Genomic DNA, 24,447 nt, shown 5'->3' with positions numbered 1-24,447 from the left:
GACCCAAGCCAGGAATCGAACCCAGGTCCCTGGAGCTGTGAAGCAGCAGTGCTAACCACTGTGCTACCGTGCCACCCATGCTAACCACTGTGCTACCGTGCCACCCATAGTGGGTAACTTAGTGGGTAGCTACTCCTTACAGTGATGAACTGAGTTATGGGTATCACAAACATCCAGGCCTTAACTCCCTGTTCTGTACAGAGTTAGGAAATGGCAGCAGGGGTAGTGTAGAATGTTACAACTGGCCTCAGCACCCTTGTGTTAGGGAGGGGAAACATGAGCTGGGCTTCAAGCCAAAGCTTCATCCTGATAAGTCTTAATAATGACTTAGCATAAGTGCACTCAACAACTCAAATGGCCTGGTGGTGAAATAAATGTACCATGGCGTCGCACAAATCAGGAGGAACAAAGAACAAAGAAAATTACAGCACAGGAACGGGCCTTTTGGACCTCCAAACCTGCACCGACAATGCAGCCTGACTGAACTAAAACCCCTGAACCTTCCAGGGACCATATCCCTCTATTCCCATCCTATTCATGTATTTGTCAAGGCGCCCCTTAAAAGTCACTATCGTATCTGCTTCCACTACCTCCCCCAGCAGCAAGTTCCAGGCATCCACCACCCTCTGTGTAAAAAAAACTTGCCTCGTACATCTCCTTTAAACTTTGCCCCTTGCACCTTAAACCTATGCCCCTAGTAATTGACTCTTCCACCCTGGGAAAAAGCTTCTGACTATCCACTCTGTCCATGCCTCTCAAGGTACCAGGTCTGATTCCAGGCCTGTGTTGAGTTAGTCTAGTTCGATCAGAATTATGGTGTGAACATTGCAACTGGCCTCAAGTTTAGGTTCAGAAGCCAAAAGACGCACAAATCAATCACCTTCATTGGTGGAATGACTGTGTGAGTGGAAAGATACGATTAGACGCAGTTGTCAGGGTGAATTTTCCCGTTCTGCCTGCCATGGGAATCGTAATGGTCAAGGGGCAGGCCATTGAAGGTCCATTGACCTCGGGCGGGATTTTCTGGATTCGGGACGAGCGTGACTGGAAAATTCCGTCCGTGAACACCCAGTCTGTGATCTGTACCATCATTGTGGAGTTCATGTTGTTACTTCCAGAAGAGGAAAAATGGAGGATTAAAATGAGAGAAAATGAATTTAGTTCCACCCTAAAATATAAACTAGAAAATATCATCAATTATTTTTCTAGTATCAGAGGCTAAAACTGCGAAGAACATTTCCTTTAAGATACAGGCTCGAGTCCTCCGACCTCGCCCGTAGCTGGGATTTTTCGGTCCCGCTGTTGCGAATGGAGATTTGGCTGAGTGCCGAATTCTCCGTTCTTGCTGGGAGCGGTGGGGCGTTCAACATCGGAGAATTCCGGCCGCATTCTATTAACCATGGTCTGCACATTTCCTTTACGGCATAATTCACCTGAAGTAAACCCTTGATTATTATCAAAGTAAATCAAAAATACATAAAGACTGCAATTTTATTAATGCGCTAAGATGCGTGAAAGTTACAGCAATTATTTCTCCTTGGTCTTGCTGGAATATGATTGAACAAAAAAAAATCTTTCTATTTCCACAGACTGCTACAAACAATGTAATAATTTTTGCATCAATTTAACCCGATTGGTATAGTGTAGTTTTAAGCAATGATAGGGCTGTCATCTGCTTCACTTGCAGGAACTAAAATATTAATCTTGGTGAGTCTGATGTGCAGGGATGTGAGCGTTTGATTGTTGGCAGTTTCAAAACCCAGTCTGTTTGATCAACAAAAGGAATACTCACTTCTAAATGACAAAATGGTTTCTCTTCTGTATGTATCTATCACCTTTAAGCTCCTTTAAGTCTGGTACAGGCGTATTTCCCCTGTGGCACTTTAGAGTTGTATTGCAATATTACTGAATCATTACCCTTGCCGTGTTTCAAATGAAGGGTATTATTCAGTGTACACAGGCCTTACCTGAGTCAACAATATTCGCAGCTACAATATCATACATTCCACTGGTTAGTCTTGCAAATTAAAACAACTCCCCCCCCCCCCTCCCCATTTGCAGGGATTTAAACCAAGAATTACCACATGCTTACAGAGTTAAACAGCTGGTACAATGATTTCTGTTGAATTTTTAATCAGGTGAATAAACCATTTGCGGGAGATGTTTTTTAGGCCTCCTGCAACCTTAATATAATACGCAGAAAGTCAAATAACAGTCAAAAGGTGAAACAGCCTAATATTCAGGCATAATCCATCATTGTACGCGCTAATTAGAATCAGCCCCCTCCTGCCATTTAGTTTCAAAACAGGTTTAAAGGCTCAGAACATTCATTCAGCTGTTAGCTGACATGCTCCAGTGCATCCTTGTAGGATCCGCCTCATCTCCCTCTGGAGAAAATTTGTGCATGCATACAGTATGTGAACTTTAGATAAATAAATAAACAAGAGAAACAGCTTCCAGATAATTGAAAGTGAGTGAAGGAGGGAGCAGAAAGAAAACAGTCTCTCAGAGGGGGGAAGCAGGAGAGTGTGACAGGTATGATTAAAATCCCAATGATTTATGACAGGTACATCACTAACAAGATGCTCAACCACCCCCCCCCCTCCACCCCGCCCCCCACCTTTTTAACGTTTGTTTGTTTTAGTGCATTCTAGAATAAAGATGTGTATTTTGCTTCAGGTTGTGCTCAGGAGATAAGGGAAGTTCAGTGCTTAGGAATTCCTTGTGGCTGGCTGAGCAGTAATTTAGCAACAACTCCCTGTCAGCATTAACATGTCAATTCATTTTAATAGTCTGGGCATGCTCAATGGGTGAGCTTTTGCTTAGATGCAAAGCTGTGATTCTCCCATGAGCCCCTGTAGTGTAAGAGTATGTGTTATGGCCTGTCGTAGTTCAATAAGATTTGTGGGTTCTATACTCAAGGTGATAGAAGATCTTCTGAGACAATTAGCATAAAGCATCGGAAAATTTAGATATGCATTATTTTTGACATCAGACTATGCTGGAGACTACACTGCAGTAATTATTCATACATCCAGATTGACTTTGATAGTAGCCAATTTTGGAACAGAGGTTGTTTAAACTATGCTTCTCCTTCAACGCTTTCTGTCATTACTTTACAATCCATGGCCACAGTCCAATGCTGTTGTGCCTCGGAACTGAAAACAGCATTAAAAGTCACTGAAATGACAATGTTAGATTAATATTCAGTCGTCCATGTGCTGAGTTCGGATCGCGTGTGCACATTGAATCACCTGGCTGTGCAACTTAACAAATGACAAAGTCCAAGAGTGAGTTATGTCGGGTGGGGCCATTTGCAACATGTGAAACACAGCCAGAAAATCACACTGTGTGTTGCTGCCTTATAAACTCTGTGAGCTATTTTAACAGCGGCATCGACCCATTTATATGACCATGAAAACAGCAGCCAGAGGAGTTTGATATGATTGCATTGATTATTCCTGTGCTAATATTGAGTAGTATAATTTCCAGACTTATATGTTTATTTGATTATTTTAAGCATTGTACTTCAATTCTATATGTGCAAATGGAGGCGATATGGATGACACAATTAATGAACATGTGTCGAGTGACTTAGAGTCATAGAGTCATAGAGGTTTACAGCATGGAAACAGGCCCTTTGGCCCAACTTGTCCATGCCGCCCTTTTTTAAAAAAACCCCTAAACTAATCCCAATTGCCTGCATTTGGCCCATATCCCTCTATACCCATCGTACCCATGTAACTATCTAAATGCTTTTTAAAAGATAAAATTGTACCCGCCTCTACTATTGCCTCTGGCAGCTTGTTCCAGACACTCACCACCCTCTGTGTGAAAAAATTGCCCCTCTGGACACTTTTGTATCTCTCCCCTCTCACCTTAAACCTATGCCCTCTAGTTTTAGACTCCCCTACCTTGTCTATGCCCCTCATTATTTTATAGACCTCTATAAGGTCACCCCTCAGCCTCCTACGCTCCAGAGAAGACTTAAGAAGATACTCAGCTGATGTTACTGAAATATTGTGTGCCCCAGGAACAAGTACAGGTGTTTTCTTTTGCCATTGGCTCACCTTTTATTGTAGGTCTGAGGAAAAGAAAAGATCTATTATAGCTTTCGAGCTTAATCATACAGACATGTTCATCCCTCTTGCTTAGGGGATACTAAATCTTGCTGTTTAATCTAAACATCTTATATTACTTTATAATACTTTTCACCATTTGGGGGAAATACTTCAATACTCAGATAGTATATAGACAGAGCATATAGCACACAGAATTCATCTTTATGCACAGGAACACTCAATATTGTATAAAAATAAAACACTTACATAAGGCTAGATAAATTTGTTTCTATTAGCAAATCATTCTTTTTTTCTAAATGCTTTGGGAATTGTAAATTTTAATTAGAAATCCAAACAGTACTTCTTTTTAAACTTGCATTTTAACGGCAGTCGCGGACACTTTGATCTGCATTGCTAGTATGAACCTTGGCTGCGCGCAACATGACAGCATTGATTGACTGAAGCCTTGAGATTATGTTTTGGGATTACTAAATTGTATAAATGCTTGACATATTCATCTGAAATTCCACTCTCCAATACTTTAACAGAGCTATCAACCTGTTCAAAATAAGTTGGTTGTTATTTTCAGGGGGGGTCAGTTAGCTCGCATGCAATGCAAGATGACGCCAAAAGCATAGGTTCTATACCCGTACCTGTTAAAGTTAAATTTTATTTGTTAGTCACAAGTAGACTTACATTCACACTGCAATTAAGTTACTATGAAAATTCCCTGGTCGCCACACTGAGGGAGAATTTATTATGACCAATTCACCTTAACCTGCACATCTTTGGATTGTGGGGGGAAACCAGAGCACCCAGAGAATGGGGAGAATGTGCAAACTCCACACGGACTGTGACCCAAGCCGGGAATCGAACCTGGGTCCCTGAGGCAGCAGTGCTAACCACTGTGCCACTGTGCCGCCTGCCTCATTGCCTTGTCACATCATAAATCAAGGCAAGACATGTTTGCAGACTGGTGTCTCCCAAGCTGCATCTGTAATAGAGAGAGGTGCATCTGGTCCTTTGTGAACCATGCCTTACCTAATCTCTCCACATTTCAGATAAACATATTAAGCATTCATTTGCTAGTATTAATTTCAGGGTTATGGTGTCAGAATCACTTCACTATCATGCAAGCAAAACCTCTGCTGTCCTTATAACCTCATATCCTATATAGAGACCTCCAATTCCAGTCTCAAATGAGATGGTCAGTCTAAATTTTACTCAGTGCATTGGTGAGTAGGAAGGAAAGCTATCTTAGATTGTTGGGTGCTTCAAGTATTATCAAACTGGGGGCCCTTAAGGATAGGCCAAGAAAGAATACATATTTGTATCCCACTGGAACATAGAATGAATACAACCATATTACACTGAGAGAATCACTGTACTTTTATCAACTAACTTCAATAAAAGCAGAAACTGTGCAATAATGAAGACCTATTACTGTGAAGGTGTGCAAGACTAAAATATGACTGGATTTTTGCCACAATGGAAGCCTCTTCGATGGAAGTGTTTGAAAATCATGAGTCGCAGCCCTGAGTGCCATGCATTCCATTTTCCTTCGGGCAAGATTGGGGGTGGTTCACGTTTTGTACATGCACAATTAACAGAGGCTGCAGACCATTTAAATACCTCTAATGTTGGATTTTTGTATCCCAGGAGTCTGGAACCCAAATACTACTTGTGCTCTACTACAAATACAGCTTGGGAGACAGCACTCTGCAGGCATGGGACAAGGCAACGAGTGGACCTGGTAAGATCAGCTCACAGCCTTGTGCATTTGTGTGAATAGCTGGAGTATCCCTTTGGTAAGGTACCATTACGGAATTAGCTTTAAACTTGTCTTCGCTGTCCCAGAATTGCCTTGATCTGAGGAAGTAAGAGGGTGGGGCAGCTGATCTGGCAGGGCAATTATTTTTGCCCCTACTGACTCATGCACCCAGGTGCCAGGAAGAACATTGTGCTCGAGAAGGGTCAGATTGGCCATTGTGCATAACAGATTCTCACAAGATCCTCGAAAATCACAATTACCATCAACCAGTCTCTGGTGGCATATTTTCACCCAAACAACCTTATACATTGAATCATAGAATCCCGACAGTGCAGAAAGAGGCCATTTGCCCATTGAGTCTGCACCAACAACAATCCCACCCAGGCCCTATCCCCGGAACCCCGTGTATTTACCCAACTAATTCTCCCTTTCACAAAGGGGCAATTTAGCACCGCCAATCCACCTAACTCGCATTGTGGGAGGAAACCGGAGCACCCGGAGAAAACCTATGGGGAGAATGTGCAAACTCCACATAGACAGCGCCCAAGGACGGAATTGAACCCGAGTTCCTGGCACTGTGAGGTAGCAGTGGTGAGGTAGCAGTGGCACAGTGGTTAACACTGCTGCCTCACAGCACCAGGGACCTGGGTTTGATTCCCGGCTTGGGTCACTGTCTGTGTGGAGTTTACACATTCTCCTCGTGCCTGCGTGCGTTTCCTCCGGATGCTCCAGTTTCCTCCAACAGTCCAAAGATGCGCGGGTTAGGTGGATTGGCCATGCTAAATCACCCCTTAGTGTCAGGGAAACTAGCTAGGGTAAATGCCTGGGGTTATGGGGATAGGGTCTGGGTGGGATTGTGATCAGTGTAGACTCAATGGGCCGAATGGCCTCCTTCTGCATTATAGGATTCCATGATTCATAACCACTGTGCCACCATGCCGCCATATGTAACTCCACATATACACAAGGGACTGCTTATCCCAGACAAGAGTGATGCCGATCTTCGTCGCATTCTTTGCCCTTTTGCTCTACGATGGCAACATGAATTTATGTTTGCCTCATTTTGGTACAGGGAGGGATATCGCTCTTCACTGCATCTGTGCATCAGAGTGCTCGTTCGCATGTGTTCTGTACACACCGACAAGAGCTGTTCACACATACAAGCCTCAGTGCTGAAGCAGAGATATGTGCCATGCCCTTGCAGATAGAACCCCTCCCTTGGTCCTTTGTGTGGCTGAGGCAAACTACTTATGTTGCCAGAATGCAGGAGATTACTGGACCAGTTTTTTCAGCACTGAATCCATGAATGCAGGTGGTCTTCTGCAGCACTCACCCCAGCCTCAGATTGTACCCGTGCCTTCTTGGTTCCACCAGGTGGAATGCAATGGCCAGCAGAGTACAGTTCTCCTCCTCTAGACCTCTTCCACTAACACTGCAAAGTCCTAATCAGAGAAATGTGGCATGGTGGTACTCATTTCTTCCCCTGCAGCTCCTCTCTGTATCATTCTATGAATAAAAATATACGGTGAAAAGGATCCTGAACCATCCAGATTCCATTGCTCTCATCCACTTTTGTGGGCGAGATTCTCTGGCCTCCCAGCCACGTGTTTCCCGCCAGCAGGAGGTGGCGCATTGTTTGCTAGCGGCGGGAATCTCCGGTCCCGCAGCTGTCGATGCGAATTCCCATTGACGTCACCCCATGCCAGCAGGAAACCCCTGGGCGGGGGTGCGCTGCCTGCGGTACTGGAGAATCCCACCAACTTGAACATCCGGAGAATTCCGGCCTGTGTGTTTACATGCACTAATCATTTTCACCATATCATCAATGATTACTGTTAACATGTAATGGAAAGAATAGCTCCGCACAAATGTTTTGCACCAGGTATGCTATGGATGTTGCTTCAAGGTTGCATGTTGTATTCCTGGATGACTAATAGCCCTTCTGGATTACTCCCTCTCAATCACAGTTATGCCATGACAGTGAGAGGATGAGAGGGACCTGGTTATGGGTTAATAATGTGGGCATATGCTGATAGATGGGTGGCCAGAGGGCAATTGGATGGGATTATGAGCATGGCACTGTTCATCATTCATCCACCCACTAGGTCTTGGCAGCTAATGACATGACTGCATAATATTTGTACCAGTTAGTGATGGAAAGACAATGCCATCTCCATGGCTGTGTCTTGAGAATCCATTCCATGCTTTCAGCAGTTTGTTATAGTGCGCTGTGAGCAGGCAGCAAGTCTCCCATTGGGAAAGCCCATGATGGGCCAAGAATTCCAGAGTCAGCTCAAGTTGCAAAACATTTGCAGCTTTGACACTCATCCGACAAGGCAGTGACATGTCCTCTGAGGCACAGGGATTTCACCATTGATGAACAATCTCTCAAATGGGTCTTTCATAAAGCCTGCTTTTTATTTGCATCCAAGTTGTCCAATATGCACCAGGCCCACCTCTGACACCTCATTAGTTCAGGGTCATCCATCACGACCTTTAATCCAGCCTGCACCCTCAGACTGAAAATCAGATAGCCAGGCAGCCATTTTTAAAGGTAGAGTTCACGGAGCCGGGACTTCTCCTGACTGCACTCCTGACTCACAGTTGAAAATCCCGGTCTACAAGTACATCCAATGGGAAGTTACACTCAAAATAAACTTGGGCAACAAGGTTGTTGCAACAGTGGTGTAGCCCTATTCCCAACAGTGTACCTTCCAAATCTTGGGAGGTTGAGATTGATGAATTTGGAGCAGCAGCAGAATATTTGAATTTGCATTTCCAGGAGAGTGTTTATTAACATAACACATGCACTGAGTTATGACATGGCCTTTTATCAAGGTTACATTGAATATTCAGAAGATTCTGAGTATTCTGAAGATTCAGAAAGAATGTCCCCAATGGTGGGGGAGTCCAGAACTAGGGATCATAGTTTGAGGATAACGGATAAACCTTTTAGAACTGAGGTGAAGAGAAATTTCTTCACCCAGAGGGTGGTGAATGGGGAAGTAGTTGAGGCCGAAACTTCTGATTTCAAGAACAAATTAGATATCAGTCTTGAAACTAAAGGGGTCAAGGGATGAGGGGAGGTGGGGGCGGGAGGGGGGATCAGGATATTGAATTTGATGATCAGCCATGACCAAAATGAATGGTGGAGCAGGCTTGAAAGGCTGAATGGCCTGCTCCTGCTCCTACCTGCTATGTTTCTATGAAGATCCCTTAATGAGCAACCGAAAAAGTGATCATTTGTGAAAATCTGGATACTGGTTTCTGAGTAAGAAGTCTCACAACATCAGGTTAAAGTCCAACAGGTTTATTTGGTAGCAAAAGCCACTAGCGTTCGGAGCGCTGCTCCGAAAATTCTCCAGAAGGAGCAGCGCTCCGAAAGCTAGTGGCTTTTGCTACCAAATAAACCTGTTGGACTTTAACCTGGTGTTGTGAGACTTCTTACTGTGTTTATCCCAGTCCAACACCGGCATCTCCACCTACAGGTTTCTGATACAGGGCAATCCCTGAATGATTAGGCTCTTGTTTCCCTCTCTTCAGCAATGCGATGCCTGGCTTACTGCGCACTTCCGGTATGCTCTTTACTGTAAAAGCGGTCAGAGATATCAGAAAGTTAAATGAGAAAACCGAGGAAAACAAATAATGATCAATAATCTAAAAACATTGGAGAAGTATTTGAGTGTGAATTGAAGTGTTGAAAGTGGTTCAGTTTTCCATATACATATCTTCAGTTTTTTAATTAATTAAGAATTGAGGTAGATCTATTTGAATGATCAAGTGAAAACAGGAATCATTTCTCTGGTGTCAGTACTTTTGCACAACCACTCAAAGAACTAAGAGCAGACTCGGACTGGTCTCGGAAGTATAGTAGCAATGATATTTGGAAATTTATACAGAAATCAAATTTAGAAGAATGGGAAGTATCATGATGGAAGAATAAACATCGAGAAAATCTTTGGCGTTCCTTAAAAGGCGTCATAATTTATTAACATGATGGGGCAGGGATTTAAGTAATGGCAAGAAAAAATTAAGAGAAAAGGAATTCTAGGTCCCAGCCTGAGTCTACGGATATGAAATTAGCAGCATAGTACCCAACACCCAGTTTAAAGTTTAAAGTTTATTTATTAGTGTCACCAGTAGGCTTACATTAACACTGCAATGAAGTTACAGTGAAAATCCCCCCCAGTCGCAACACTCGGGCACCTGTTCAGGTACACTGAGGAAGAATTTAGCATGGCCAACGCACGTCTTTCAAGAAACTAGAGTGCCTGGAGGAAACCCATGCAGACAGGGAGAACACACAGACTCCGCACAGACAGTGACCCAAGCGGGGAATCAAACCCAGGTCCCTGGTGCTGTGAGACAGCAGTGCTAACCCCTTTGTCACCGTGCCACCCTGGTAATAGCTGGTAATCTGGCTGGTATTTTCCTTTTATTCTTTCATGGGATGTGGGCAGTACTGACTCAGCGGGATTTATTGCCCATTCTTAATTGTCCTTGTGAAGGTGGTGGTCAGTCCTTTCTTGAATGACTGCAATCCATCTGATGTAGGTATACCCACAGTGCTGTTAAGGAAGTTCCACGATTTTGACCCAGTGACAGTGAAGGAATGGCGATATAGTTCCAAATAAGGGGAACTTGCAGGTGGTGGTGCTCCCATCTGCCTGCTCCCCTTGTCCTTCTAGATGGTAGAGGCTGTGGGACTGGAAGGTGCTTGATGAGTTGCTGCAGTGCATCTTGCATAGGGTACACACTGCTTCCGTTGTGCATCTGTGGTGGCAGATGTAACTTTTTAATTTGCTGGAAGGCACCAATGAAGCAGGCTATTTTATCCTGGATGGTGTCAAGCTTCTTGAGTGTTTTTGGAGCGGCACTCATTCAGAAGAGTATTCCATCACACCTCTGCCTTGAGTTTTGCAGATGGTGGACAGACTTTGGGGATCAGGAGGAGAACTAATCACGGTAGAATTCTCAGCTCCTGAGTTGCTCTTGCAACTTGTAGTATATAGATATGTACTATATAGATACGTAATATATATATGTAATATATATGTAATGTATAGATATGTAATGTATAGATATGTAATGTACAGATATGTAATATATAGATATGGTTGGTCCAGTTCTGTTTTTGGTCAATGTTAACCTGCAGGATGTTGATCGTGGGGAATTCAGCGATGGCAAAGTCATTGAAGATCAAGTGTAAATGTTTCAACTCTCTCTTATTGGAGATGACCGTTACCAGCACTTGTGTGGCATGAATTTTACTTTCCATTGATCAGCCCAAACTGACTGTTGTCCAGGTCTTTCTACAGGGCACAGACTGCTTCAGTATCTGAGGAGTCATGAATGGTACTGAACATTGTGCAATCAACATCGAAATTCCCCAGTCCTGACCCTGAGGAAGACCTGCAGCGATGTCTGGGACTGAAATATTAAGCCAAGTATTGCATAAAGTGGCTGTAAGCAAGGTTACCCTCTGTATTATCCGCACAGGCCTAATTAGCATGTTTCTACGGATGTGGACCCAAGCTTCAGGCCACAGCTGACTGTTTCATTTTCTGCAAGTTGCCAAACTTGATTTGGAATGGGTACTGCAAGCATCCAACTCTCTGTTGATCCAGATCATGTTCATTGTCAGATGGTTGAGCCATAGTTTGCATTAAATGTTTGGTCGCATTTGGTTGGTTATGCTGTCAATCAGGAAGATCTGGCTCTTTATTACCCTGTAAGAAGTCTCACAACACCAGGTTAAAGTCCAACAGGTTTATTTGGTAGCAAATAAACCTGTTGGACTTTAACCTGGTGTTGTGAGACTTCTTACCGTGTTCACCCCAGTCCAACGCCGGCATCTCCACATCTTTATTACCCTGCCAAGCTTTCTTTAGCGTGTACCAGGTACACGGTACCTACTCTTGCAACTCGGCCGACGTTGTCTACCTGATACGTTGTAGGAAAGGATGTCCCGAGGCATGGTACATTGGGGAAACCATGCAGACACTACGACAACGGGTGAATGAACACCGCTCGACAACCACCAGGCAAGATTGTTCTTTTCCTGTGGGGGAGCACTTCAGCGGTCACGGGCATTCAGCCTCTGATCTTCGGGTAAGCATTCTCCAAGGCGGCCTTCACGACACCTGACAGCGCAAAGCCGCTGAGCAGAAACTGATAGCCAAGTTCCACACACACGAGGACGGCCTAAACCAGGACCGGGACTTATAAACTTGGGTTTATGTCACACTATCAGTAACCCCCACAGCTTGCCTCCTGGACTTGTAGAATCTCACTGACTGTCCTGTCTGGAGACAATACACATCTTTTTAACCTGTGCTTAATGCTCCTTCCACTCACATTGTGTATCTTTAAGACCTGGTTGGCTGTAGAGATTCGCATTCTAATCAGTGTTCTGTAACTTGATTTTGTGTCTTGTATGCCCTGTTTGAGAACAGATATCCACTCCATTTGATGAAGGAGTAGCGCTCCGAAAGCTAATGGCATTTGCTACCAAATAAACCTGTTGGACTTTAACCTGGTGTTGTTAAAACTCTTACTGTGTTCACCCCAGTCCAACGCCGGCATCTCCACATCAAGCTTTCTTTAATACAGCATGAGGTTAAATGTGACGCTGCCATAGGGATATCTTGCCATGCCCAGTAAAGGCATGTTATATTATGAATGTTTAGTCAATAATTTTTGAAAATTGGACCCAGCAAGCTCTTAAGGTGCCTGCCATAAATCATGTGACCTTTGGCATTTGGACTGCAGACGGTATTGAGCCTCTGGTGAATATGTAATTAAATATAGACAAGGGTGAGGGTACCTCACAGCCATCAGTGGAATTCACGCATCTTACTGTTTATGAATGGGTTGACACCTGATTATTATGGAGTTTTTGAATGACCTGTCTCCCTGTTTCACACTGGACAAAAGAGAAGATCAAAACTCAATGTCCACTATCAACTTCCTATTGGATCACCAGGACCTCCCCCCTCTAAACCATACTGGATAAGCCTTAGAATTGTTAGCCTAGAAGTCATGTGATTAAAATGGGGTTCATTACCCCAGGACCAAACAGATCATGAGAACCATCCGTTGTCAGCCAGTCAGAACCAGACTCTGAAACTGGCTGCAAATCAGAAACTAGCCAATGTACTTAACCTGTTCCAGTTTCAAAGTTCATCTGAGAACTAACAACTAGAGATTTGACTATAAGAGACCTCACAACCTGCTGTGAACCTTTCACTTTACAATAGCCTCATTTCAAAATTAAACCATTGAATTTATTCAAGAAATCATAAGCCTGCCACATGAGAGACACGTGTGTGCGTGTATGTGTGTGTGTGTGTGATGTTGTGTTAATTCGGGGTAAACTTATGAAAATAAATAACCTTCTTTATTTTAAACTCACGAAAGCCTGCTGCTTAATTATTTCATTGAAATGCACACTCCAATGATAAGAAAAAAAACCTCTTTCTAAACAAAGCATACTGATCACAGGAAGTAAGAGGGCAAATGTGCACCCGTGACATTGTACAGAATATGGCAGCACAATTGTTCGTTAGATACTTTGGTGGCATGTTGCTGCATCTTACTTTGAGCTAAAAGATTGTCCACTAATCCCACCTGTCTGAAAGTAACATCATTCATTTCTCTCTGATTGGAGGAGGCATTCAATTAATCATCAAACTCAACTGATGTTTGCTAGCTTGTATTGTGTTCTTCATTTTATTATCACAATTTCATTACAATTGCATTGGAATTGCCCTCCTTTGGAATTTCTCTGAACATTACAAACATCATGGGATTCTGAACGGATATTTGTAAAACTATTGTCCTCCAAACAGACCCTTGCCCATTTACCATTGATATCTGTTAACAGCTTTCAAACAATCTGTTGGATTTGCCATTGATCCAATGCATTTATGCGGAAGTTTTCAAATCATCGAAGTAAATAATTAGAAGCAACAGTCAAAAGGCTGGAAGACATGTCTGAATGCCAGAAATTCCTCACACCTCAGGAGCCCTGTATAACCTTAGAAGGCAATATTGGAGTGGAAGCATTTAAAGAGTTGGATTTCTGGGTTAATGGTTTAGCCAGGCAGTTTTCTATGATAAAACAATGATGTAGTGTAATCTTAAAATGGATTTCCACTCTGCGCAACCAGAACTGTCAATTCCAGTGTTGCAAACAGGATAGATTTATGTTTATGATCATTTTTATGATATTATCAATTAAAGACAAAATGCACTAAACAATAATTTCAATCTAGAGTGTTTTGAGAGCATTAATTGTAGCAGATATTGTTTATTTTTATGATGCCTCTTCTCGTGGAGTTTTATCATTCTGTTGCAGCTATAATCACTGCAACTAAAAGTAAGGCATGTAAAATGACCAGCACCACGCACCCCTCCCTGATGAGCTCAATGCATTCTATGCCTACTTTGAGTAAGAAGTTGGCGAGAGCACGCCGTCCACCGCAGATGAACCTATATCCGAGGTCACCATTGCAGGTGTCAGACAGCCTTCTCGAAGGTCAACCCACAGATGGGGCACCTGGATGAACACTCAGATCCTGTGTGGACCAGCTGACGGGGGTATTCGCAGACTTCTTCAATCTCTCTTTACAACAATATGAGATCCCTATCTGCTTCAAGAAGATGAACATCATCCCAGTACCAAAGAAAGGCCAGGTAACGTGCCTTGATGACTATTGTCCGGTGGCTCTGACATTCATCATTATGAAGTGCTTCGAAAGTGCTTAGTCATGGCACGGATCAATTCCAGCCTCCCAGATTGCCTGGATCCACTACAGTTCCCTATTGCTGCAAAAGGTCCACAGCAGACACCGTCTCCTTGGCCCTACACTCAACTCTGGAACACCTAGATAACAAAGACACTGATGCCAGACTCCTATTTATTGACTACAGCTCAGCCTCCAACACCATTATTCCTACGAAACCCATCTCCAAACTCCATGGCCTGGGGCTCAGCTCCTCCCTCTGCGGCTGGATCCTGAGCTTCCTAATCCACAGATCGCAATCAGTAAGGAGAGGCAACAACACCTCCTCCATGATCATGCTCAGCAACAGTGCTTAGTCCTCAGCCCCTTACTATACTCTACATACACCTATGACTGTGTGGCCAAATTCCCCTCCAACTTGATTTTCAAGTTTGCTGATGATGCCACCATAGTGGGTTGGATCTCAAACAAAGACGAGATGGAGTACAAAAAAGAGAAAGAATCCGGTGAACTGGTGCAACGACAATAATCTCTCCCTCAGTGTCAGTAAAACGAAGAACAAAGAACAAAACAAAGAACAATACAGCACAGGAACAGGCCCTTCGGTCCTCCAAACCTGCGCCGCTCCCTGGTCCAAACTAGACCATTCTTTTGTATCCCTCCATTCCTACTCCGTTCATGTGGCTATCTAGATAAGTCTTAAATGTTCCCAGTGTGTCAGCCTCCACCACCTTGCCCGGCAGCGCATTCCAGGCCCCCACCAACCTCTGTGTAAAATACGTCCTTCTGATATCCGTGTTAAACCTCCCCTCCCTCACTTTGAACCTATGACCCCTCGTGAACGTCACCACCGATCTGGGAAAAAACTTCCCACCGTTTACCCTATCTATGCCTTTCATAATTTTATACACCTCTATTAGGTCGCCCCTCATTCTCCGTCTTTCCAGTGAGAACAACCCCAGTTTACCCAATCTCTCCTCATAACTAAGCCCTTCCATACCAGGCAACATCCTGGTAAACCTCCTCTGCACTCTCTCTAAAGCCTCCACGCCCTTCCGGTAGTGTGGCGACCAGAACTGGGCGCAGTATTCCAAATGCGGCCGAACCAACGTTCTATACAACTGCAACATCAGACCCCAACTTTTATACTCTATACCCCGTCCTATAAAGGCAAGCATGCCATATGCCTTATTCACTACCTTCTCCACCTGTGACGTCACCTTCAAGGATCTGTGGACTTGCACACCCAGGTCCCTCTGCGTATCTACATCCTTTATGGTTCTGCCATTTATCGTATAGCTCCCCCCTACGTTAGTTCTACCAAAATGCATCACTTCGCATTTATCTGGATTGAACTCCATCTGCCATTTCTTTGCCCAAATTTCCAGCCTATCTATATCCTTCTGTAGCCTCTGACAATGTTCCTCACTATCTGCAAGTCCAGCCATTTTCGTGTCGTCCGCAAACTTACTGATCACCCCAGTTACACCTTCTCCCAGATTGTTTATATAAATCACGAACAGCAGCGGTCCCAAAACAGAGCCCTGCGGAACACCACTAGTCACAGGCATCCAGCCGGAAAAAGACCCTTCCACTACCACCCTCTGTCTTCTGTGACCAAGCCAGTTCTCCACCCATCTAGCCACCTCCCCCTTTATCCCATGAGATCCAACCTTTTGCACCAACCTACCATGAGGGACTTTGTCAAACGCTTTACTAAAGTCCATATAGACGACATCCACGGCCCTTCCCTTATCAACCATTCTAGTCACTTCTTCAAAAAACTCCACCAGGTTAGTGAGGCATGACCTCCCTCTCACAAAACCATGCTGACTATCGTTAATGAGTTTATTCCTTTCTAAATGCGTATACACCCTATCTCTAAGAATCCTCTCCAACAACTTCCCGACCACGGACGTCAAGCTCACCAGCCAATAATTTCCTGGGTTATCCTTCCTACCCTTCTTAAATAACGGGACCACATTACCTATCCTCCAGTCCTCTGGGACCTCACCTGTGTCCAGTGACGAGACAAAGATTTGCGTCAGAGGCCCAGCGATTTCATCTCTCGTCTCCTTGAGCAGCCTGGGATAGATTCCATCAGGCCCTGGGGATTTGTCAGTCTTTATATTCCCTAAAAAACCTAACACTTCCTCCCTTGTAATGGACATTTTCTCTAACGGGTCAACACTCCCCTCCGAGACACTCCCAGTCAACACATCCCTCTCCTTTGTGAATACCGATGCAAAGTATTCATTTAGGATCTCCCCTACTTCTTTGGGCTCCAAGCATAATTCCCCATTTTTGTCCCTGAGAGGTCCGATTTTTTCCCTGACAACCCTTTTGATAGTCATCGATTTCAGGAAGCATAATGGAGGACATGCCTCTGTCTAAATCAATGGGGATGAAGTGGAAATGTTCAAGAGCTTCATGTTTTTAGATGTCCAGATCATCAACAACCTGTCCTGGTCCTCCCAAGCCGACACTATAGTTAAGAAAGTCCATCAACACATCTACTTTCTCAGAAGACTAAGGAAATTTGGCATGTCCGCTATAACTCTCACCAACTTTTACAGATGCACCATAGAAAGCATCTTTTCTGGTTGTATCACAGCTTGGTATGGTTCCTGCTCTGTCCAAGACTGCAAGAAATTACAAAGGGTCGTGAATGAAGCCCAGTCCATCACTCAAACCAGCCTCCCATCCATTGACACTGTCTACACTTTCTGCTACCTTGGAAAAGTAGCCAACATAATTAAGGACCCCACGCACTCTGGACATACTCTCTTCCTTCAGGAAAAAGATACAAAAGTCTGAGGACACATACCAACCGACTCAAGAACAGCTTCTTCTCTGCTGCCATCAGACTTTTGAATGGACCTATCTTGCATTTAGTTGATCTTTCCCTACGCCCTAGCTTTGACTGTAACACTACATTCTGCACTCTTTCCTTTCCTTCTCTATGAGTGGTATCCTTTGTCTGTATAACACGCAAGAAACAATACTTTTCACTGTATGTGATAATAATAAATCAAATCAAATCAGCACCGACAAAGATGGATGGACTATCAATAGTACACATTAATGTCTTTGTGATTGTCTAGCCACATTAAGGATGGACAATTCAAAACCTTAATTTTCCAAAATTTGATGAGTCAAGATTCAAAAATTAAATCAGTTTTCAAAGAACTTGACTGAAATGTTTTAAATGTTGGAAGGTTTAAATTCACAAATTCACATTCTGGAGTGCATATGGAAAATTTAAATCCTCAGGTCAGTGCGCTATGCAACATCTCGACCAATGACATTTGTGAGGTATATCCTAATTTATCCAAGCGGATTTTAAAAATGAAATTATGATGACAAAATAAAGAATGGAATACTAAACTATACGGAGTCTACGCGTTCTGTCTGCGTGGGTTTCCGCCGGGTGCTTTGGTTTCCTCCCACAGTCTGGTTAACTGGATTAGCCATGCTAAATTCTTCCTCAGTGTACCCGAACAGGGCCCAGAGTGAGGCGACTAGGGGACTTTCAGAGTAACTTCATTGCAGTGTGAATGTAAGCCTACTTGTGACACTAATAAATAAACTTAAACTTAAGCTTACTGGAAAAAAACTGGAGTTTTATTATTGTATAGCCTAACTCTAATATTAATAATTAGCAGGGACTGGTCAGATACCTTTCTGCCTGAAATGAACTTCCACTGTGCGCAGAAGGGGGAAAAGCAACGAGAGGTTTATGTTAACCCAGTTTGTTAATGTTCTGCTGTACTATTTTATTGGATCTTCCATTTACTACCAAGAAATTTTAAGCCACCTAATAGCTTCACGTTTTAAAGAATGGAGCCTTTTTAATCATATTGGAGCCTATATTTTATCGCTTTTTCCAAGTTCAATTTCTTCACTAGCCTCAACTGCAAATACATAGCAGTATCTTCACACTCAATATAGGTGTTTCTCACACCTATTTTCAGTAAATGAATAGACACCTAATTACATTATCATAGCAACAGGAATTGGCTATATCTCCTCCAATTACATCAATTAAGCTAATGAATAATGCCCATTAGTGTAATTGCCCTCATGCATACATTAGCTGTAACATTTCAGTTGATCGTCTCCATCCCTTTTGTAACCCGTGCATCTCATTGTCATATTTGCCTTCAAAGGCACACTTAAAAACATAACTCTTGGACTACATCTTTGAGCAACCCATCTAATTTACTTACTTTCTCCCTGCTTGGATCTAATTTCCAAGTGTGAAGGTATATGAGACGCTCTGCTACATTACAGGTACAATACAATGTGGGTTGTGTTGCTTAGCTTCATCCTTTCTGACGATGGATTTTACTTTATGATTTTGTTTATGTATCTGTACTAGCGCATGTGTTTTTATCAGTACCATAACCTATCAGGTTCTGTGACCTTCACAAATAACAAAGGGTTTTTATTTAAAAATCCATACTGTATCAAAAGATTCAATCAGATTGATGCACATGTATCACGATTCCAATTCTTCTCTAATTTTGCTATATTCATTAAAAGTAAAACAAACAATTTCTGAATATTGATCTTTACTTTGCTCTTCATCCTGGGATCCACTACATCAATCAACCTCCAGATGAATTCATGAGTAATTAATGCTCCTGAAACATTCTACGTATATATCATACAACAAGAAAGCTAATTAGTGGGAGAAGGTTGCTATCCTAGAACAGACACTGGGATCTGACAGATATTTGTACTGCAGCTTAGCACTACAGCACCGGCTTGGCTTCAAACTCTGTATCACAGAGAGTACACCAATGTCAGTGCATTTGGGGATAGATTGGTGACCCATAGGCTGCCACTCAAGTAAAACATCTATTTTGTTTTAGTTTTCCATTCATTTTACATTTCCCTGAATGAGGAGGTATATTGGCGCCATTAATGAATGGTGAATGCCACTGATGCTTGTGAAAAGGACCAACCAACTTTGCTCTCTAAATTAAAACCCATCTGGTTCACTAATGTCCTTTAGGGAAGGCAATCTGCCGTCCTTACCTGATCTGGCCTACATCTAACTTCAGAGCCACAGCAATGTGATTGACTCTCAACTGCCCCCAAAGGGCAACTAGGGATGGGCAATAAATGCTGGCTCACTAGCCACATCCATGTCCTTCAAATGAATAAAAAAGAATGTCAACAATAGCTGTTATCCAACAAGGAATGCATTTAGACTTATTGGGCAGACCGGAAATTCCCGTCCGAGGTCAATGGAGATTTCTGTTGTCCGACCCTCACCCGTGTCGATTCCATGGCAGGTGAGGTGGTAGGGTTCCAACCATTAAGACAGACTTTTCCATGGACAGCTGCAAGTATGAATAGTTCATTGACTCAGTATATTCCTCCATTTAAGCAGGTGTTAACCATTTATTTTGAATGTACTAACTTGTGTAAAAATAGTGCATATAAAACTGTAAATATTCGTGATTTAAACTTTGCTCCTTGAAATTTCTAGCCCATTTTTTCTTCTATATAGGCCCATAGCTTCTGGCCTGAATCCCGATGGGGATTGGGCAATGCACATGTGCATCGAGATAATACGGAAGTCCAGATGCATGGACATGTGTGCTGAAAGCATGTCAAGTTTAAACGTCTGGTTCTGGTTCTGCTTCTTTGAAGCTGACGGGATTGAAGGACTGCGTTGAATTGTCTCCCTAACTTTGTTACTTGTCCCGATGATAGGTGAGTATTTACGCTTCTTTATTTGCATGTCTTTTTTCTGCTTTAGCTGCAAGTAGAGGCAGCAGGCATTCTTTAGGTGGGTTAATTATTTTGCAAATGTGTCTCAAAGATGTTTAAAATATGTGTAATGCACAGAATGTGAAAGAAAGATTTAAAAATGTATTTTGTCATGACAAAATGTTAATTCCAATAAGAAGTACGTTCATATATCACAAAGTGGATTTGTGGTGTCTTTAATAAGTTTCAGCTAAAGTCCATTTGGATTTTAAGCAATGTTGTTTATCCCAATTTTAAGAGCTTCCCTGATGCAATGTTGATCCTTAGAAGCCTCTTAAGATATAAGGTGAAATGAGTTCTACATTTACAGTGAAAAATATGCAAATTGGCTATTTTAAATGCTTTAGGGAAGTGTATTCCTTAAGATGACATACGCACGTCTCCTGTAAGCTGATGTGAACTATCTCTCTGATAGGCATTGCAGAATCTAGTGCAGATTGAAAATCTGGAGTCATGTTCCCACCATTACTGGTACATTTAGCTTGGCTTCTTAAAATCACTGACGCTCTTTTGAGGCTTGGACACAGGCGCAAACATTATGAGAGAAGAGTCAGGCTACATTTAAAATGTACAATTAATATGTCCAATCCCTTCCCTCCTCCCTCCCTCCCTCTCCCACTCCCATCCCCTCCCTCCTCTCCCTGTCCACAGAGACAACAGAACCATTGTGTTAAAGTAAACAATTTTTTTGGTCATTATGTTAAAGAGAAAAATATATATTTTATTGCAAGAAATTTGAAAAAAGAGACAATTAAATAAAATGTCATCATACAGCTGCTAAAGTAAGACATTTAGTTTAAAGTTAACATGGTATCAGAGTTTCATATTTATAGCATTTTGTTTTGTTAATAAATGTTTTCCACTCTCCATTGCGAAATTCTACAAATGCTTTATTGGAACATCAAAACACAACAGTGAAATATGAGATAATCATAAATGAAGTAAACAAGACAGAAGAATACTAATGATAAACACATGGTGGTTTAGTTTTTCCACGGCCCAAAATGTGAACTCTCCTTTGCTCAACCTCATGCAATAAGGTATCCAAATCATGGTCTGCCAATTTCTGACCTCTCTTCTCAAGTACATTTTCAGTTTACATATTCATGTTGTAAATAGGATAGATTTAACAGAAGGGGGTGCAACTTTGTACCTTCTGCTCTACATTCCAGGGGTCTGTTTATATTTATTTGATAGATATGAAATAATATTTTCCATTTTTGATAGTGATTTATTCATGAAATAGTCAATGAAATCATCTTATGCTTTTAGCAGTAATTATAATGCAACTGCTTTACTCCCTCATACTCATGGGAGCAGTCATGTGTATTCCTGCCAATATGTATGTATCTTATGCAATGTTTGTTTAAAAAAAATCTTTCATATTTTTTGAACAATTGGTAACATTAAGCTGTTCAACTCACAATTGTCATACCGGCTGTTGGGATACATAAAATGGACTGTAAAAGCTTCCACAGGCATGTAAAAAGGAAGCATTTGGCTAAAACCAATGTGGGTCCATTACAGGTAGAGTCTGGAGAATTCATAATGGGGAATCGAGAAATGGCAGAAAAGCTACTTTCGCTAAGGAAGATACAGGAAATCTCCCAGATGTGGAGATCCAAGCGAGTAGGGAGAATGTGGAGTTGAAAGAAATTAGTGCAACTTCGAAGGTCGTATTGGAGAAATTAATGGGACTGAAAGTTGATAAGTTCCCCGGACCTGATATTATGCATCCCAGGAAGTGTGTTGAAAGAGGTTGCTATAGAGATAGTAGATATATTGGTGATCATCCAAAATTCTATAGATTCTGGAATAATTCATGAAGGTGGGAGGTAGCAAATGTCACCTCACTGGCTGCCATAAAGCAGATGGGTTTAAAGAGCCCAGTGAACCTCACAGGCCTGGGGGTAGGTGAGTGGATGGGATTTGGCAGGTCAGGGAGTGGGGAGGGGCCAGGGGGAGCGAGGTTTGGGTCCACTTGTCAGGGTGAGGTGGGGTAACGGGTCCACTTGAAGGAAGCAGGGGATTGTGAGGGGAGGGTTTTGGGTCTGTTCGTGGAGGTTGAGGACATGGGGCTCGCACAATGTGGGGAGGGAAGAATGTCGGGTCTGTTCCGCGAATGGCAGGGGCAGGGTCTGCTCTGGAGATGTCGGGTCCAGTTCAACTCTGGAGATGTCAGGGTCTGGGTCCACTCTGGGGATGTTGGTGTCCGGGTCTGCTCTGCAGATGTTGGGATCTGGGGTCGCTCCAGAGAAATTGAGGCCTGGGTCTGCTCCAGAGATGTTGGAGTCTGAACCTATTCCAGAGATATTGCAGTCTGGATCTACTCCAGAGATGTTGGGTCCAGATCCACTCTGGAGTTGTCGGGGTCCGGGCAGTTCCGGGGATGTCGGGGTTCTTACAATCCCGACAGTGCAGAAGAGGGCCCATCAAGTCTGCACCGACTCTCTGACGGAACATCTTACCCAGGCCTTCTCCCCCTGCCCTATTTCTGTAACCCCACACATTTACCGTAGCTAATCCACCTGACCTACACATCTTTGGACTGTGGGAGGAAACCGGAGCACCCAGAGGAAACCGGAGCACCCAGAGAAACCCAAGCAGACCTGGGTAGAATGTCCAAAGTCCACACAGTCACCAAAGGCCGGAATTGAACCCAGGTCCTTGGTTCTGTGAGACAGCAGTGCTAACCACTGTGCCACTAGGTCCAGATCTGCTCTGGAGATGTCGAGGTCTTGAACTGCTCCGGGGGTGGGGTTTCAGATTGGGGGAAGGGGAGCTTAGTGTTGGGCCCGTGGATTGGATGGGAGGTGTTTGAGTCCGTGTGACTAGTTTTCATTGATTGTAGTAATCCCATGGTGGGGGAGTCTGGTGGAGGGGTTGGCTCGGGGGAAGCTTGGGAATACCTGTGTGTTGATTAGTTGAGGGTTGGAGGTCCGGAGGGTTTTCTGATGCAGTGCTCAGTCTGGGTTTTAAAAATAGTTACACTGAGGTTGGAAGTAGTTTTATTTCTTCTGTTTCAGAATAACTATTAGCAATACACAGGAAGAACCATCCAAAATCAGCAATTTAAATCACTTTGTCAGATGGTTTCCAGCCCAACACAATTGTCCAGGGGGAGTTAGGACTTCTGGATAATGGCCAGGTTAATCCTTACCTGGGAATTTCTGAGAGGGATTCCCAGCACATCCCAGGGCTACCCCCCACCAATCTGACACTGGGGAGCCAGGAAGTTACAGGCCTTCAGTGTCATGTCAAAATCTTCCCCATATTAGTTAAATACATGCACTGCCCTGAATAAACAATTACAGTTATTGAACCAGGTTCCAATTTGTTGCGCCAATTCTGCACTTCCAAGTTGATTCAACAGAAGCCACTTTCTGGTTGATTGAAATGCAAAACTTCCTCTCTGCTCCTCCCTGAACTTTTTGCTACCTTCTTCGATTTTTGGTCATGCTTGCTGTATCAAGTTTCACACACACAACCCCATTTATCTGGAAAGTTCGTTCACATCAGTCATACCCCTGAGATGACAGTAAAACTATTGGCCAAATGGCGTTGACAATAAGTATTGAATTATCCCAATTTCAGACATGTAATATATATATATACTTATGTAATATCGAGTTAGGCCTGCCACATAACCTACACAGGTCATATCAGCCCTCATTTTATTTCCCTGGTTTGGATCCACCACAGAATACGGTTAAGTAGGAAAACTAAAATTTATGAATGCACAGAACTAAACAATACATTGGGTCATCTCTATATACAACAGCAGATCAGCTTTTAAATCAAATAAAGCAAATTGGCACAGCAGCTCAGTTTAAAATACATTTCCAGCTATTTATCCGTGAATGCCCACATTATTTTCCGACATGCATTGTTGCAAAGTAAGAAAGAAATAAAGTAACATGACCGAGAGAAAGAGATTCAGCTTAATGGAGGTGTTGATAGATGAAAGCAAGACCAGAAGTGAAATCTCTTATTGTTAAGTTTCTGAGTATTGAGGTGTCCCCTCAATAACTACTGCACAGCCAGGTGTCAGGGTACACACATCTTTTATTCAGTCTACTCGCTC

General features: G+C 43.0%; 1 long non-coding RNA gene across 3 annotated transcripts in view; it reads left to right on the top strand.

Moving 5' to 3' along the window:
* Positions 1 to 3,916: 3,916 nt before the first annotated feature.
* Positions 3,917 to 24,447, top strand: part of LOC144503541 (uncharacterized) — a 32,338-nt gene continuing 11,807 nt past the window's right edge. For all 3 annotated transcript variants that reach the window (XR_013499500.1, XR_013499499.1, XR_013499498.1), the window contains exons 1-2: positions 3,917 to 5,814; positions 20,101 to 20,306. This is a non-coding gene — a long non-coding RNA (uncharacterized LOC144503541). The remainder of the gene's footprint in view (positions 5,815 to 20,100; positions 20,307 to 24,447) is intronic.

Source organism: Mustelus asterias, chromosome 14, assembly GCF_964213995.1.
Source record: "Mustelus asterias chromosome 14, sMusAst1.hap1.1, whole genome shotgun sequence".
Taxonomy (NCBI): Eukaryota; Metazoa; Chordata; class Chondrichthyes; order Carcharhiniformes; family Triakidae; genus Mustelus; species Mustelus asterias.
Note: the sequence above shows the minus strand (reverse complement) of the source record. Positions and strands in the feature narration are given on the sequence as shown.